General features: G+C 41.8%; 1 protein-coding gene across 1 annotated transcript in view; it reads left to right on the top strand.

Moving 5' to 3' along the window:
* KCNQ3 (potassium voltage-gated channel subfamily Q member 3) overlaps window positions 1-13,935 on the top strand; it is a 347,409-nt gene that overhangs the window by 258,304 nt on the left and 75,170 nt on the right. The gene's annotated exons all lie outside the window — the stretch shown is intronic.

Consider the following 13,935-nt stretch of genomic DNA (forward strand, 5'->3'; position numbering starts at 1 on the left):
TGGTCATAGACCAGGAGATTCTGAGGATCAAACTGAAGGCCTCTTTACGCAAAGCTTGTGATCCAACCCTTTGAATTATCTTCCAAGACTTCCTGGATGGTTTTGAAATCAATGGCATAATGTAGAAATTAATTAATTTTCAGGATCTTTGATTGTATGAATTTGATAAACAGAGGTGTTTCATTTTTGAGGAACACCTAGTTTCATCTAGTGCTAGCACTGAGGATACAGTGCTACTCAGGCCTCATGGTGCCAGGGATCTTGGGAGCTTTCAGGGCCACACTTAGTGATGCTGGGGGCGGAGTTTCAGAGTTTCCCACCCAGGTCATGTGCATGCAAGGCACCTGCACTCTCTCCCCGAGTCTTCATAATATTTTCAATATTTCAAGACTGTCAACTCAAAATAGTACTGTTGATTAGCTTCTGCTTTCTCATTATGACCTGAGAACCTTGGGTATGGTACCTTATGGAAGCGCCCTTAAGATTATTTTTCTCTGTTTTGGAAAATGGTGGCTGTGGTCACTGGTACTGATTTATCCCTAACTCTCCCCAAGCTTAGGGTCTCTTGACAAAACCACCAGCCTAAGGACTGCTTATGAGAACAAGCTCAGAGTCTTTACATTTTCTATCTTTTTTTATGTTTAGGTTTTAAAAGACAGATTTTGAGAAATAATGCAGATATGGTTACTTAGCACTCCAGAAATGAAGGAACTCTAGTACATCAAGGGAAAGCAATGTTTGAGAAAAATATCAAGTTGTTTGTGAGAAGGAGTGTGGTATAAAAGAGAAGCAACCAGAAAACCAAATAAAATTCCAGCAGTATCTTGGTGGTATTTTAGAAAGCAGACCTTCCTGAGAATAATTATTCTCATCTGCAAAATGGAAGAAATAGACTAGATGCAGTCAAGTTATTCTTGCTTTTCTGTAACAGCAAAATATTTTCATTCCCATTAAATCTGAGTTGAGCAGAATTAATTGTCTAATATCCTTAGACAATAAGACTGATGCTATGCTAAAAGAGGTTTAGAGCACAACAAGGGGAAAGGAGTTTATACACATTTCTACAAAAAGTAGTTTTTCACCTTCCTTAAAAGCCAGAACAAGATCACCATATTTGCATCTTAAAAATTCAGTGAGGAAAAGGATAGTAGAGTGGTGAGGGCACTTGCTTTGCTTGACCCTTGCTTGACCCAGGTTTGATCCCCTGGCATCCCATGTGGTCCCCAAACATGCCAGGAGTAATTCCTGAATGCAGAGTCAAGAAAAGCTCCTGAGCACTGCGGGTTGTGATCCAAAAACTAAAAAGAAAACAAACAAATTGAAAATACAGGGTCAGAGCAATAGTCAAGCAGGTGAGGCATTTGTCTTGGGGTTTTCCCCTGGCACCCGATATGGTCATTTGAGCCTGCCAGGAGTGATTCCTGAGCAGAAAGTCAAGAATCAGCCTTGGTATGGCCAAAAACAGGAGACTGTAGAGATAGTACAGTGGATAAGGTGCTTGCAACCTGTGTTCAATCCCTGGCATATGGTGCCCTGAGTATGCCTATGAGTGATCCCTAAGCACAAATCCAGGAGTAACCTCTGTGCATCACTGGGTATGGCCCCCAAAACAAAACAGAAATTCACAATGATTGTCTTGTGATACAGCATGTAGGGCATTTGTCTTGCTTGCAGCTGTCCATAGCTTGATCCCTGGCACTGCATATGGTCCCAGAGAACCTGCCAAGAGTGATTCCTTGGCACAGAGGTAGGAGAAAGCCCTTAGCATGACCAGGTGTGGCTCAAAAACAAAACAAAAAGAAAGGCTACAGGACACAAAAAACATATCAGGAAAGCATTTACAACCTTCTTGGTGTTTGTGAGCTAAGAGACAAGGAGTAAGGTGGTTTGGGCACACTAGTGGTGACAAGGACAAAGTAGTTAGCCAGGCTCCAATGGGGACAGAAGGCTGCCTGTTCTGTTAGGTCTGTAGGGTAGTTGGTGAGCTGGGTACTTCACCAAGACAGGAGGAGCAGGTGAGAATTAACGCATACGTTGCCATGGGCTGTGCAAAACTGACTCAAAATTTGCCCTGGACATCAATCAGGCATACTGCTCATTAAATGGAACATAGACCTTTAGCTTTGGCATCACTGGGAATCCAATTGTCCTGCTCAATCAAAATCTGAATTTTGCAAGATCCCCAAATGATCTCTGCACATGTTGCTCTCCAACTGGTCTCAGCACACAATGGGACCCAGTGATCCCAAACTGATCTTTGCACACATTGGCTCCTAAGTGCTGGAATTTGAGAAAACTAGGAAAATATTTCAGATACAGATACGGGGGGGGGGGGGGCACAAGGGAAAGTTCCACACTCCTTTGGGTTTTCCTTGGGTCAGTAAAGTATCAAAACACTCTCCATTTGGCAGAGGAAAAATGTCAACGTGCACATGTGCAAATAATTGCAGAAGGTTCTGATTTCATTCTTGGAGGATGGGTTTTAAATTTCAACCGAGGGTGTAAAGTATGGGGGCTTGGAACACTGAGGAAAGAAGCTGGGATCTCACTTGACAAGCAACGTGTGACTTAATCTTTAGTTTGAAACAAAGATGAGTTTATCTGATAGAGATTTTATGTTTACAGATAAACCTTGTTTAAAGAAATAAAAGGAAGTTGTAATGACCTTTTTTTCTGCTAGAGGAAAGTCATAAAGCATCTTAAGTTGATAAAGTGCTGTCAACTCAGCAGTGTGTATGCCAGGGGTCAGGGATGAGTAGTAGAGCAATTGATTTACACATATGAGGTCTTGGATGGGAACTTTGACACTGAAAACAAGCAAACAAAAGGAAATCTGCATGCTAGCATGAAGATTTCAATGGAAACCAACTCTGAGATTCTTGGTATAGTCTTTATTGAGGATGACCACAGTAGTACACCAGGACTGTACGACTGTACAAGAAGGGAGACATCCACAACACTGGCAACTATCACCCAATCTGCCTATTCTCTGTCATCTACAAGCTGTTCACTCGAGTCATCCTGAATAGGATTTGCAGAACACTAGATGAAGGACAACCATGCAAGCAAGCCGGGTTCCGCAAAGGATTCAGCACCATCCACCATATCCACACGATAACCAAGCTCATTGAGGTTTCTCAGGAGTTCAAAATGCCACTCTGTCTGACGTTCATTGATTTAAGGAAGGCCTTTGATTCTGTTGAGGCAGAAGCAGTCATAGAAGCCCTAGACAATCAGGGCGTTCAAACTCAATACATCAGGATCCTCTGTGAGCTGTATTACGGATTCACTATCAGGATCTCACCATTCTACAAAGAAGTAATCATTGATGTCAAGAGAGGGGTTCAGCAGGGTGATACCATTTCACCGAAACTCTTCAGTGCAACCCTCAATAACATCATGCGATGACTGGAATGGGAAGAAATGGGAGTGAAGATAGATGGTCGACAACTACACCACCTCTGCTTTGCTGATGACATTGTTCTAATAACACCAAACATTAGCCAAACAGAACAAATGTTGGCTGACTTCGACCATGAGTGTGGAAAGGTCGGACTACAGCTGAATCTTAAGAAGACAATGTTTATGAGAAACAGCCTCGTTCTTGATGCTCCATTTGCTCTCAACGGAACGACCATCTCCGAATGCAACAGTTATGTGTACCTAGGTTGAGAAGTCAACATGATGAATGACCTGGCACCTGAGTTGTGCAGGAGAAAGAGAGTGACTTGGAACGCCTTCAAGAACGTCGAAGAAAAAGCTAAGAGGACGAAGAACCTCCAGCTCCGGGCACATCTCTTTGATTCCACTGTTTTTCCTGCATTAACATACGCCTCAGAGACCTGGGCCCTATGCAGACAGGATGAGAACGCTATTCAGGTCTCCCAAAGAGGAATTGAAAGAGCTATGCTTGGAGTATGATGTTTCACTCAAATGAGAGAAAGAATCCGGAGTTCTGACCTCTGTCGACGATCAAGAATCAGGGACACTGTTTTGTTTGACACGGCATTAAAAATCAGATGGGCTGGACACATAATGAGATTTAGAGAGGACCACTGGACTAGAGTCGTTACCAACTGGATTCCACGGGACGTCAAAAGACCGCGTGGCTGCCCACCTACCAGATGGTCAGACTTCATCATCAAGATCATGAACGATCGGTTTGAGGATCTTTGTGTTCCTAGAACGAACAGACGCCATTGGACTACACTAGCACGTGACAGGGACATATGGAGACATTACTGGCGCCCACTCGAGCAAATCGATGATTAATGGGAAATCAAGTGATCAAGTGAGTGATCACAGAAAAGATTACAGTATATTTGTCCATCTCCCATTTATTAGGCCCAGTCAAATAATTTCCCTCTTCTGAATTTTTATGATGTAGAATTGTTAGATGTAAAATTTAGTGCCAAATTTACTGTTGAAACAAAAGTTAACATTCAAGGAGGAAATGGGAAAGCAACTTCTCCCGCTCCAACTTTTAAATACAGAGAGAGTGAGAGATAAAGAGAATTCTTCTGTGATTGAAGAAAAGAAAGGAAATAGAAAAAGAGATGCTAGGTTACCACTGAACTTCTGAATTTTCAGTTCTTATTTTTCTGTGTTCTTCAATAAAGGAAACATCAAATTTCTAGGAGACAGGGAAATTTTGTCTTTTCAAATTTAGTATACCCAAAGAGAGAGTCAACATTTCCCAGCTCATGGAATTATCATAGATCTTGAATTTATGGTCAGGCTTTGAACTCCATCTGCCCTTCCTCCCTGTGAGGTGCTGGGCAGGCTGAGGAACTTAAATTTTCTCACCTGTATAATGGAGATAGTACCATTTTCCAGAGGTCTGTAAGGATTTCATGACTTATGATAGAAAATTCCCGCCCCTCCCTTCTTTAATTCCCTGTTTGCATATTGTCTACCTTTGCTATCAAATTTTCTAGGCAAAGTTGTGGGCAGAATTATGGCAATAGAGACAGCCATTCACTCAGTACAAATTTATTGGACATTTCCTATTTACCAGTTGCTATTCAGGATGATAGGGAAATAGGCTAGTATACCCATCCTGTGGGTTATAAGGTACTGCCCTTCATGATAAGCATGCAGCATAACTGGAGTTTTCTCATTTTCCAGCCCACACCTCATTTCCTTTAAGTTGAACTGAGGCTATTTTATTCTTTTTGTGACACTGGCAAAGTCCATGGTTATTTTGATAGGACTCATAAAATCCCTCATTTGAGTTTCAAGGATCAGGATTGTTTTGCAAGGTATTTTCATCCTCTGTTTTAAATGCTCCTGTAACCACACACTTGACTAAGAAAATTAATAACATAAACAAGAGTGGAAATATTTAACCTCTTTAGGAGAACAAACTTGTTTTCTAGGAGCCCAGCAGGACAATAAGCATGAAGACACTTAATGGGCTGCTTTTAAGGGATCCAGATCTACTTATTGAAGCAGGTCTGGCCAGTCCCCTCCTTGGCAGCTCCTCATTACCTATTAGCTGAAACTACAGCTGCCTATGAGCTGGAAAGTCATCAGGATGCACTTATTGAAAGATGCTCAGTAGTTGGAACTCCCCATATTTTGTATGGGTCTCTGTACCAATTAGCTCAGTCAATTAACTTTTAACTCAACCAGACATGAAGAAATTAGGACAGTATCTTTAATGCACAGAACCAGCCACCACCTTGCTGAGACCACTCTCCACATGCATGAAAGTACTGGCAGAGGAACAAAGGCATGCGGGTCCCGGGGCTGAGATCTCCAAGCCTGCTTGAATCGGGGCTGAGCATCCTCCACCCAGATCCTCCACCTTCCAGTAGGCAGGGGTCACACCCACCAACTGGCCCTCTGGCGCCATGTAATCCCATCAACAGCCAAGACCCAGAGACTATAAAACCCAGCTCTCAGAAGCGTGTGGTGACATCTTATTATCTCATTCTTACTTTGGACAAAATGGCAGGCTACCGAATGTAACTGCCCACACGGCAGAGTCTGGCAAACTCCCCATGGTGTACCCAATATGCCAAATACCAGTAACAATGATGGGTCTCATTCTCCTAACCCTGGGAAAGCCTTTAATATGGCACTTTTAAAAAAATCTCAGGGCTAGGATGAAGGAGACGTTATTGGGGCCTGCTCGAGGCAATCGACGAACAACAGGATGGTCGTAATCTTTAATGCACATAGTAGGTGATTAATCAATAATAGTTTTAGATAAATGAAGTTATCTGACCTGTATTTTTTGCCCCTCTTGACACTTTATTGGAACCCTTCTCCAACAATGCACTAGTCGATATTAACAAGTACCACTCTACAGAATAAAGGCAAAACTCTGTTTTGCATTTACTGATTTCTGTCTGTAGATAACCCACCATGATCTATTTCTTTTTTATTTTATTTTTATTTTTGTAATTTTTTTATTGGATCATCATGAGATACACAAGTACAATTTTTTTGACTGAGTTTCAATCATGCAGTGTTGTAACACCCATCCCTTCATGACACCGCCAATTTCTGTCTATCAAAGTAGCATCACTGTAGAGGGAAGTGATAGACACATTCTATATATAAAACATTCCTACCATAAAGAGAACTAAAGACATAAGTAACCTCAAGAACACAGAGAGCAGTAAAATATAAGTTGCATTCATAGATGGGAATTATCCAATCCAAGTGCCACATATGGCCCATAAAATCATGCAGTTTGACTCTGGTGCATGATGGGACAGACATGTGTTTCTCATCTGCTGCCCATAGTCCATCCCATATGGTCTTTGGCAGAAAAACCCCAGACATGGATGATGGTGAATTTTGACCATTTATTACTTTTGTTCTTAGCATAACTTACAGTCTAATAAATTCACATAAAATTAAGTTTTTACTCACTGCTTTTTTTATTATTATTCGTGAAACATCATGAGGTACAGTTGTAGACTTACAAACTTTCGTGCTTGGGTTTCAGTTATACAATGATCAAGTACCCATCCCTCCACCAGTGCCCATTCTCCACCATCAATGAACCCAGTAGCCTCCCACCCCCCCATCTCCCCCCACCCCGCCCACCTCTGTGGCAAAGCATTCTTTTTGCTCTCTCTTTCCTGTAGGGTGTTGTGGTTTGCAATAGAGGTATTGAGTGGCCATCGTGTTCAGTCTATAGTCTACTTTCAGCGCACATCTCGCATCCTGAGCGAATCCTCCAAACATCCTTTACTTGGTGTTCCCTTCTCTAACTGAGCTGCCTTTTCCCCCAGCATGTGCTGCCAGTTTCCAAGCCATGGAGCAGACCTCCTGGTACTTATCTCAACTATTCTTGGGTGTTCGTCTCCCATTCTGTTACTTTATATTCCCCAGATGAGTGCAGTCTTTCTATGTCCATCCCTCTCTTTCCTCACTGCTGTTTTTACTCCAGCTTTACAGCTTGCTGAGAATTTGACCCTTGGAAGTCCTATGACCTGAGTCTGGCACCTCTTTTCTTTACCCTCTAACCTGTGCATGTTTGACCACCTCTAGATTGCCAATATTCCCTTTCTGTGCAGTCTGGATGGACTGTTAAATGTGTGCTCTTTAAGATACAAATATATTCTTTAAGAAGCTCTTTTCTTCTACGACTCTCCACAAGCACACTGCACCTGATGTGGCATTTTTCACTTTCCTTGTGTGTGGAGACCTATGTACATACTTCCACATTCCACTGGGATCCACATAGTCATTTGTGAAATTCTGATGTCAGTGGGAGTTCCCTGTCATTTGGGATCCAAATGGAACTGGTTTTAACCCTCTGAACCACTGACTCACCCAGTTTCACCAAAACTGAGTTCAGATGTGACTGATCATGCATGTTTGTTGAGCCCTGGCTGAGACATCTGCACAGACACCACTCTGGGAAGGGACCAGGCCATCCTCATTGATGCATGTGGCTTCGTAACGTCACAGATCTGTCCCTGCAAATTCCCAAGAGTCTCATACATGTGAAGCATCATGCATATAGCAAATTCCTGAGCTTTGGAATGACTGAAAAGTATATTTAGCTACTTTTGTTGCAATTGTCATTACTGTTGTTGCTCTAATTGTTGTTGCCCACCCCCCCACCTTTTTTACTATTCCATGTGGCTCCATCCACTTTTCTTTCTTTCTTTCTTTCTTTCTTTCTTTCTTTCTTTCTTTCTTTCTTTCTTTCTTTCTTGGCTTTTTGGTTCACATCTGGCAATGCACAGGGATTACTCCTGGCTCTGCACTCAGGAATTACCTCTGGAGGTTCTCAGGGGACCATATGAGATGCTGGGAATCGAGTCCGGGTTGGCCATGTGCTAGGCAAATGCCCTACCCGCTGTGCCATTGCTCCAGTCCCCCATCCACTTTTCGTGAAACCTCCCATCTTTTCTTTATCTGACTACATATTCTATTACATTTATACCATCGAAAGCAACTCCTTCCCATCATGAAATGAGCTTACTATACAGAGAGACATGGCAATTTAGTATTATTTTGATTTTTTTCTTTTTTAGAAAAAAGTCACACCCACTGATGCACAGGGGTTACTCCTGGCCCTGCACTCAGGAATTACACCTGGAAGTTCTCAAGGGATCATATGGGATACTGGGAATTGAACCTGGGTTGGCCACATGCAAGGCAAACACCCTAGCCCAGTTTAGATTTTTTTGTATATTGTCATTACTAATTATGTTTACTGATAAACAAAGACTTTTACTTCAACTCTCCCCTTTTCCCTAAAACAAAAAAGAAGAGGGTGAGGAAAACAGTTTGAGTGGTAGAGCACAATTAACAGATGTTTTCCCTATGTGAAGCCCAGAGTTTTATCTCTGTCATTGAATGTCCTACCTCCCTAGGACACTACTATAAGTGGTCTGCAGCCCTGAGACTGGGATTGAGATTGACCCCTAATTTAGAAAAGGAAAAAGAGAAGGTAAAGGAAAAGGGAGAGGGAGAGGGTGAAGGAGAGACAATGAGAGGGAAGAACTGTAGGGAAGGAGACTAATAGAAAGGAGAAAGAAAGAGACCACATGTTTTCAGAAGCTAAACTGTTGCTTTAATGGTGGTCTCTGAATTCATATTGGAGTTAAAGGAGATCTACAAAACCTACCTAGCTACTAGGCAGAAGCTGTGGCCCAGATAGTTAAAGTAATTTTCCAGAGGGCACCCAGGTTAATGGGGCAAATCCCAGATCTTAAAACTCTAGGCCTGGTGTCTCTACAACCCAACTTCCATACTTTGCTTTATCTCCATAGTGACAAGGAGGGTACAAGGTATAATGAATGAGCTAAGTACTTTAGTTCTGGGTCATTCTGCATATTTTCCTTCATTACATATGTTTTCTTCTCATTCTTATTTAAAGGAAAGAAATGTATTGTCCTCATCTCTGAAATGAGAGAGAAAAAAATCGCACTTGAAATGCTGCAATCATCACCTATTTCCCATGCAGCCCTAAAACTTAGTCTCAAGAGGCATTGATTACCCTGTCCCCATTAGAGCCCCAGGAGATCATGGAGACCTTGATAAATGGATCTAGGGTCTCCATTGCATAGCTAGGAAAGCTAAGATGATTTTCAAGTCAGAGCTTGCAATGGCCTCTCAGAGTGGTGGCTGGCCTTCAGATATGTCCACACAGGGTATTACCTCTCTCCACATCATGTCATCCTGAGATCTAGCATAAGAGGATAGACCAAGGGCAAACTTTGCCACTGCAACTGTGTTCGAATGGAGGGTGATTTATATAACTGGTGTTGGGGTGGATCTTGGAGCCCTAAACCTGGTATGTTAGCAGATATAGAAAGATACAAATGTGCTCATGACCAATTGTAAGCTTTCAGTGTATGCAGAATGTGAAATGCTTCCAAAAGAAAATGGTCAAAGGGACAAAGACATCTGAAAGTCAAAAAGATGAGCAGTTAAAGAAGTCAGGGTGAATGCACAGTCAATGTACTACTTAGGTATGAGGAAAGATAACAGCCAACCTTTGGCTACAGCTTGGGGTTGGTGAATGCACAATTTGTGAATTCACACCCTAGCATGACACAAACCCCAATTATTTACATTTTCCTTCTCTCAATTCAGAAATCTCATTAGAATGGAAATATTTAGTGGTTTCAAGTTTCCAAAATGTGAGAATTTTTTAAAAAGAGAGAGAGTGAGACAAAGTGTGCCACATTGCCATTTGCATTAAGGAGACACATCTGTTTGCCCAGCTGCATTTGGAGAAACAATAGTCATCATGGCTGACTGATTGAGCAATTTCCTTCCTTCCCCGAGCTCTGCATTCAGCTTTAAATGCTCCTGGATTTCATATTCACTGATTTGGTTCTTCACGCAATGAATATTTACCAAGCAATTACTCTATGTCGAGTACTGTGTCAAGGTATAGAGATGACCAACCCTGGACTCAGTTCTTCTTTCAGGAGACTTGATTTCTAAACTTTCCCATTTTGATGCTAGGGTAGCTTCGCAGCTCACCCAGGGTGGATCCCAGTCCCACAGTAGGACCTCCATTTTGGAGTGCTAGGAACTTCAGCAAACAAAACCTGAGTCAGGTAATTATGATGGATGCCCTGGAGTAGATACATTTCAGAGTCAGTCAACTCCCAAATATTAGGAGCATAGCATTAACAGTCTTTCTGTGTTTAAGCAGAGAACATTGTTCTACATTAAGATATTAAAAAGGCTATGGAGGGGAATAGAAAAGCAAATAGTTCACTTCAAATACAAAGTCCAGAGTCACCTAAGTTTTCTAAGCAAGACTGACTTGAGGAATTGTGACAATAAGAGGTAAAACACAAAGGAAAGATTAAAGATAAAGTTGGGATTAGGGATGCTCTCAAGAGCAAGAATCTCTTGGAGGAGGAAAAGTAGCAATTTACTGAAACACTTAAGGTTAATATCCAACACTGAGGGATAAGCATCATGGTACCTGAATTTGACTTTGTGTCTCTCTTTTTGGCTCTCCAATGAAATAGTTGGGTCATTTGTAAGAAGGTGCTAATGGGATGAGAATATATAAGATCTTTATACCTCTTTCATTTGAGTTTGGAAGATCAACTTTTATGTCAGAATGAGAAGAGTCTCCAGGAAGTAATATTCCAGTTATACCTTTTCCTGCTGTTCACAGAGAGCAGAAACATTAGAATCCAGTGTGGCCACTGAGTATGTGAGTGGAGCAGGTAATGCCCAACTAGTAAGTCAATTAGCTAACATTAATAGCCAGAGCTAGTGAAAATGGTGTTCCTGTGTATAGGGTAAAGACTTATAACCTTCTAGAAAGCAAAATTTATCAACCTATGCAGAGGGTACATACATACAGATTTTCAAAGACCAGATATTCTAGAGATTAAAAGAATTTATCCTTAAAAAGGAAAAATTATGTGCACAGAGGATATTTATCATAGATGATGTTTAGTAGTAAACAAGCTAAACTTTAATATCTAGCTGTAGAGAATTATATTTAATATATTCATATATGTGAATAAATATATGATTTGCATATAATCTAAATGCATTTGTATAGATGTTTTATATTTGCAGATGAATTTCAGCGCACTGCTATAGGATGCCATTAAAACATGGCATTTGTAGAGCATGATTGTTCTGAATTATTTAAAGCCAGATGGAGGGATTTTTATCCTTTAGCAAGATAAAGTGGAGAGTACAAAATTGTGATGAAGTAAATATGTAAAAACTGTGCAGATTATCTATTCTTGGGAGGGAACAAGAACATAGAATAATGACAACAGTGCATTTACCAATAGAAATGACATCTGCACCTGTATATTCATTGCAGCACTGTTCACAATAGCCAGAATCTGGAAACAACCCAAGTGCCCAAGAACATATGAATGGTTAAAGAAACTTTGGTACATCTATGCACTGGAATACTATGCAGCTGTTAGGAAAGATGAAGCCATGAAATTTTCTTCTAAGAGGATGATCAGGGAGAGTATCATGCTGAGTGAAATGAGTCAGAAAGAGAGGGACAGACATAGAAGGATTCCACTCATTTGTGGAATATAAAATAGCATAATATGAGACTGACACCCAAGGACAGTAGACACAAGAACCAGGAATATCGCTCCTTAGTTTGAATCTTGTCTCATGAACTGGGGAAGAAGGCAGTGGAATAGAGAGAGGATCACGAATTCAATGATGGTTGGAGGAATCTTTCAGGATAGCCTCTCAGTATCTATATTGAAAACCATAATGCCCAAAATCAGAGAGAGAGAGAGTTTGGGGAAAATTGTCTGCCACAGAGGCAGGGGGAGTGTTAGAAAGGGGGGTTGTGTATACTGGGGACATTGGTGATGGAGAGTGTGCACTGGTGGTGGAGGGATGGGTGTTAGATCATTGTATGACTGAAACTCAAAAATAAAAAAAATTTTAAACTCTATTTCACAGTGATTCAATACAAAATGAAAGGAAGAGAACAGTACATTATTTGGTCTAAAATTAAATGCAGTTCTTATTAAATTTTGCAAATTGAGTCTTCTAAAACCAAGATGACAAGACAGGCACAGGATAAAGATGTCAGATTGTAGGCCCACTTAGTGACTGCTAGATCTGGTGAGAAATGGCAATGCTTTGGACCTGCAAAGAGAAGCACGTGTAGGGTAAAAGGGCGAGGACAGCAGCAAAGGACTGGGAGACCATGAGGACAGGAGTTATTTTGAGTGAAAAGAGAAGGAGGATGTCCCAGTATATGTATTCTTTTTAAAAAAATTATTTTCATAAGGCTGCTCACTTTAATTGATTACATTCAATATTTCAAAATCTTCTCACCACCATTACTTCAGATTTTCCCACCACCTTTCAATCCTGCCAGCCAGGGGCAGATGCTAGATAATTTATTTTCTATTGCTTATTATGAATATCATGAGAAGTCACACGGCAGCTTTTTCCAGGACTCCAAGCTGGCAGGGAGACAGGAAGGGATGGCCCATTGCTGCTGCCTCCATGTGACCTGGATCCTTGGTCCTTGAACCCACATACCTGGTTTCTTCTGGAAGCTTGTGACCACTGGGGTTTCATCTGGGTGGATGGAGAGGGCACACCTGCTCCATCTGAGGTGTCCTGAAGGAATTGACTGGGCATGGGGTACAGACAGATCTTTGGTGAGTTGATGTCTTCTGAGATTCATTGCTGTATCTCTGGATCAAGACATGTATTCTGGCCCCTGGACTTGATTACAAGCTCTACATCATCTCAGCCTCTCAGAGATCCTCATGTCTCCGTGGAGATCTAAGGCAGGACAAGAGAGAAAATGATGGCATGGATTGTGAGCGTCTTATACATATACATGTGCCCCCTTTCTGGAAAGTGAGATGAGTAGATGGACCGATGGCAGCCTTTAGCTATCCCTCCATCCCCTTCTCCTCTTTCATTCTCTTCCCTTCTGCATACAGACTAGAGAAGGGAGCTAAAAAGCTTCTGCTGGACCTTCCCTTCCCTCTAGAGATAAAGAAGGATCACTCCGCTTTTAACATCTGTTAGTGCAACTACTGTGACTAGGGTTTCTGCTCTGACCTTACTAGCAGCCAGGAACCATGACCCACAGAGACAGCACCACTGCCACTGACCACCTACCAGACATTCCCCTGCTGACCTGAGTGTCTGTTAGAGGCTTCTGCATCCTTAACTTCCAGTCTTAGGGATGGAAGTTCCACCAGGCATACATTGAGTTACTCCCAGTACAGAAGGAGAAATTAAATAGCTGAGCCTCAGGAGGTGGGGCTGGAGGACTCATGCACAGACCCAGTCTGCAACACCTCTCTTCTGAGTTATCACTGCACAGTAGGTGCCCTGAGACACATGCCCAAGCTGCAGTATCAACCCCCTGGCAGAGTGGGGTCCACAGCATGGATTCAGGCCTCAACCAATTTCACAGGAAATAAAGAATATATTGTTTACGAAGCTGTATTTTCAGTTGAGGCATAT

This window comes from Sorex fumeus, unplaced genomic scaffold (genome assembly GCF_029834395.1).
Source record: "Sorex fumeus unplaced genomic scaffold, SorFum_2.1 ptg000002l, whole genome shotgun sequence".
NCBI lineage: Eukaryota > Metazoa > Chordata > Mammalia > Eulipotyphla > Soricidae > Sorex > Sorex fumeus.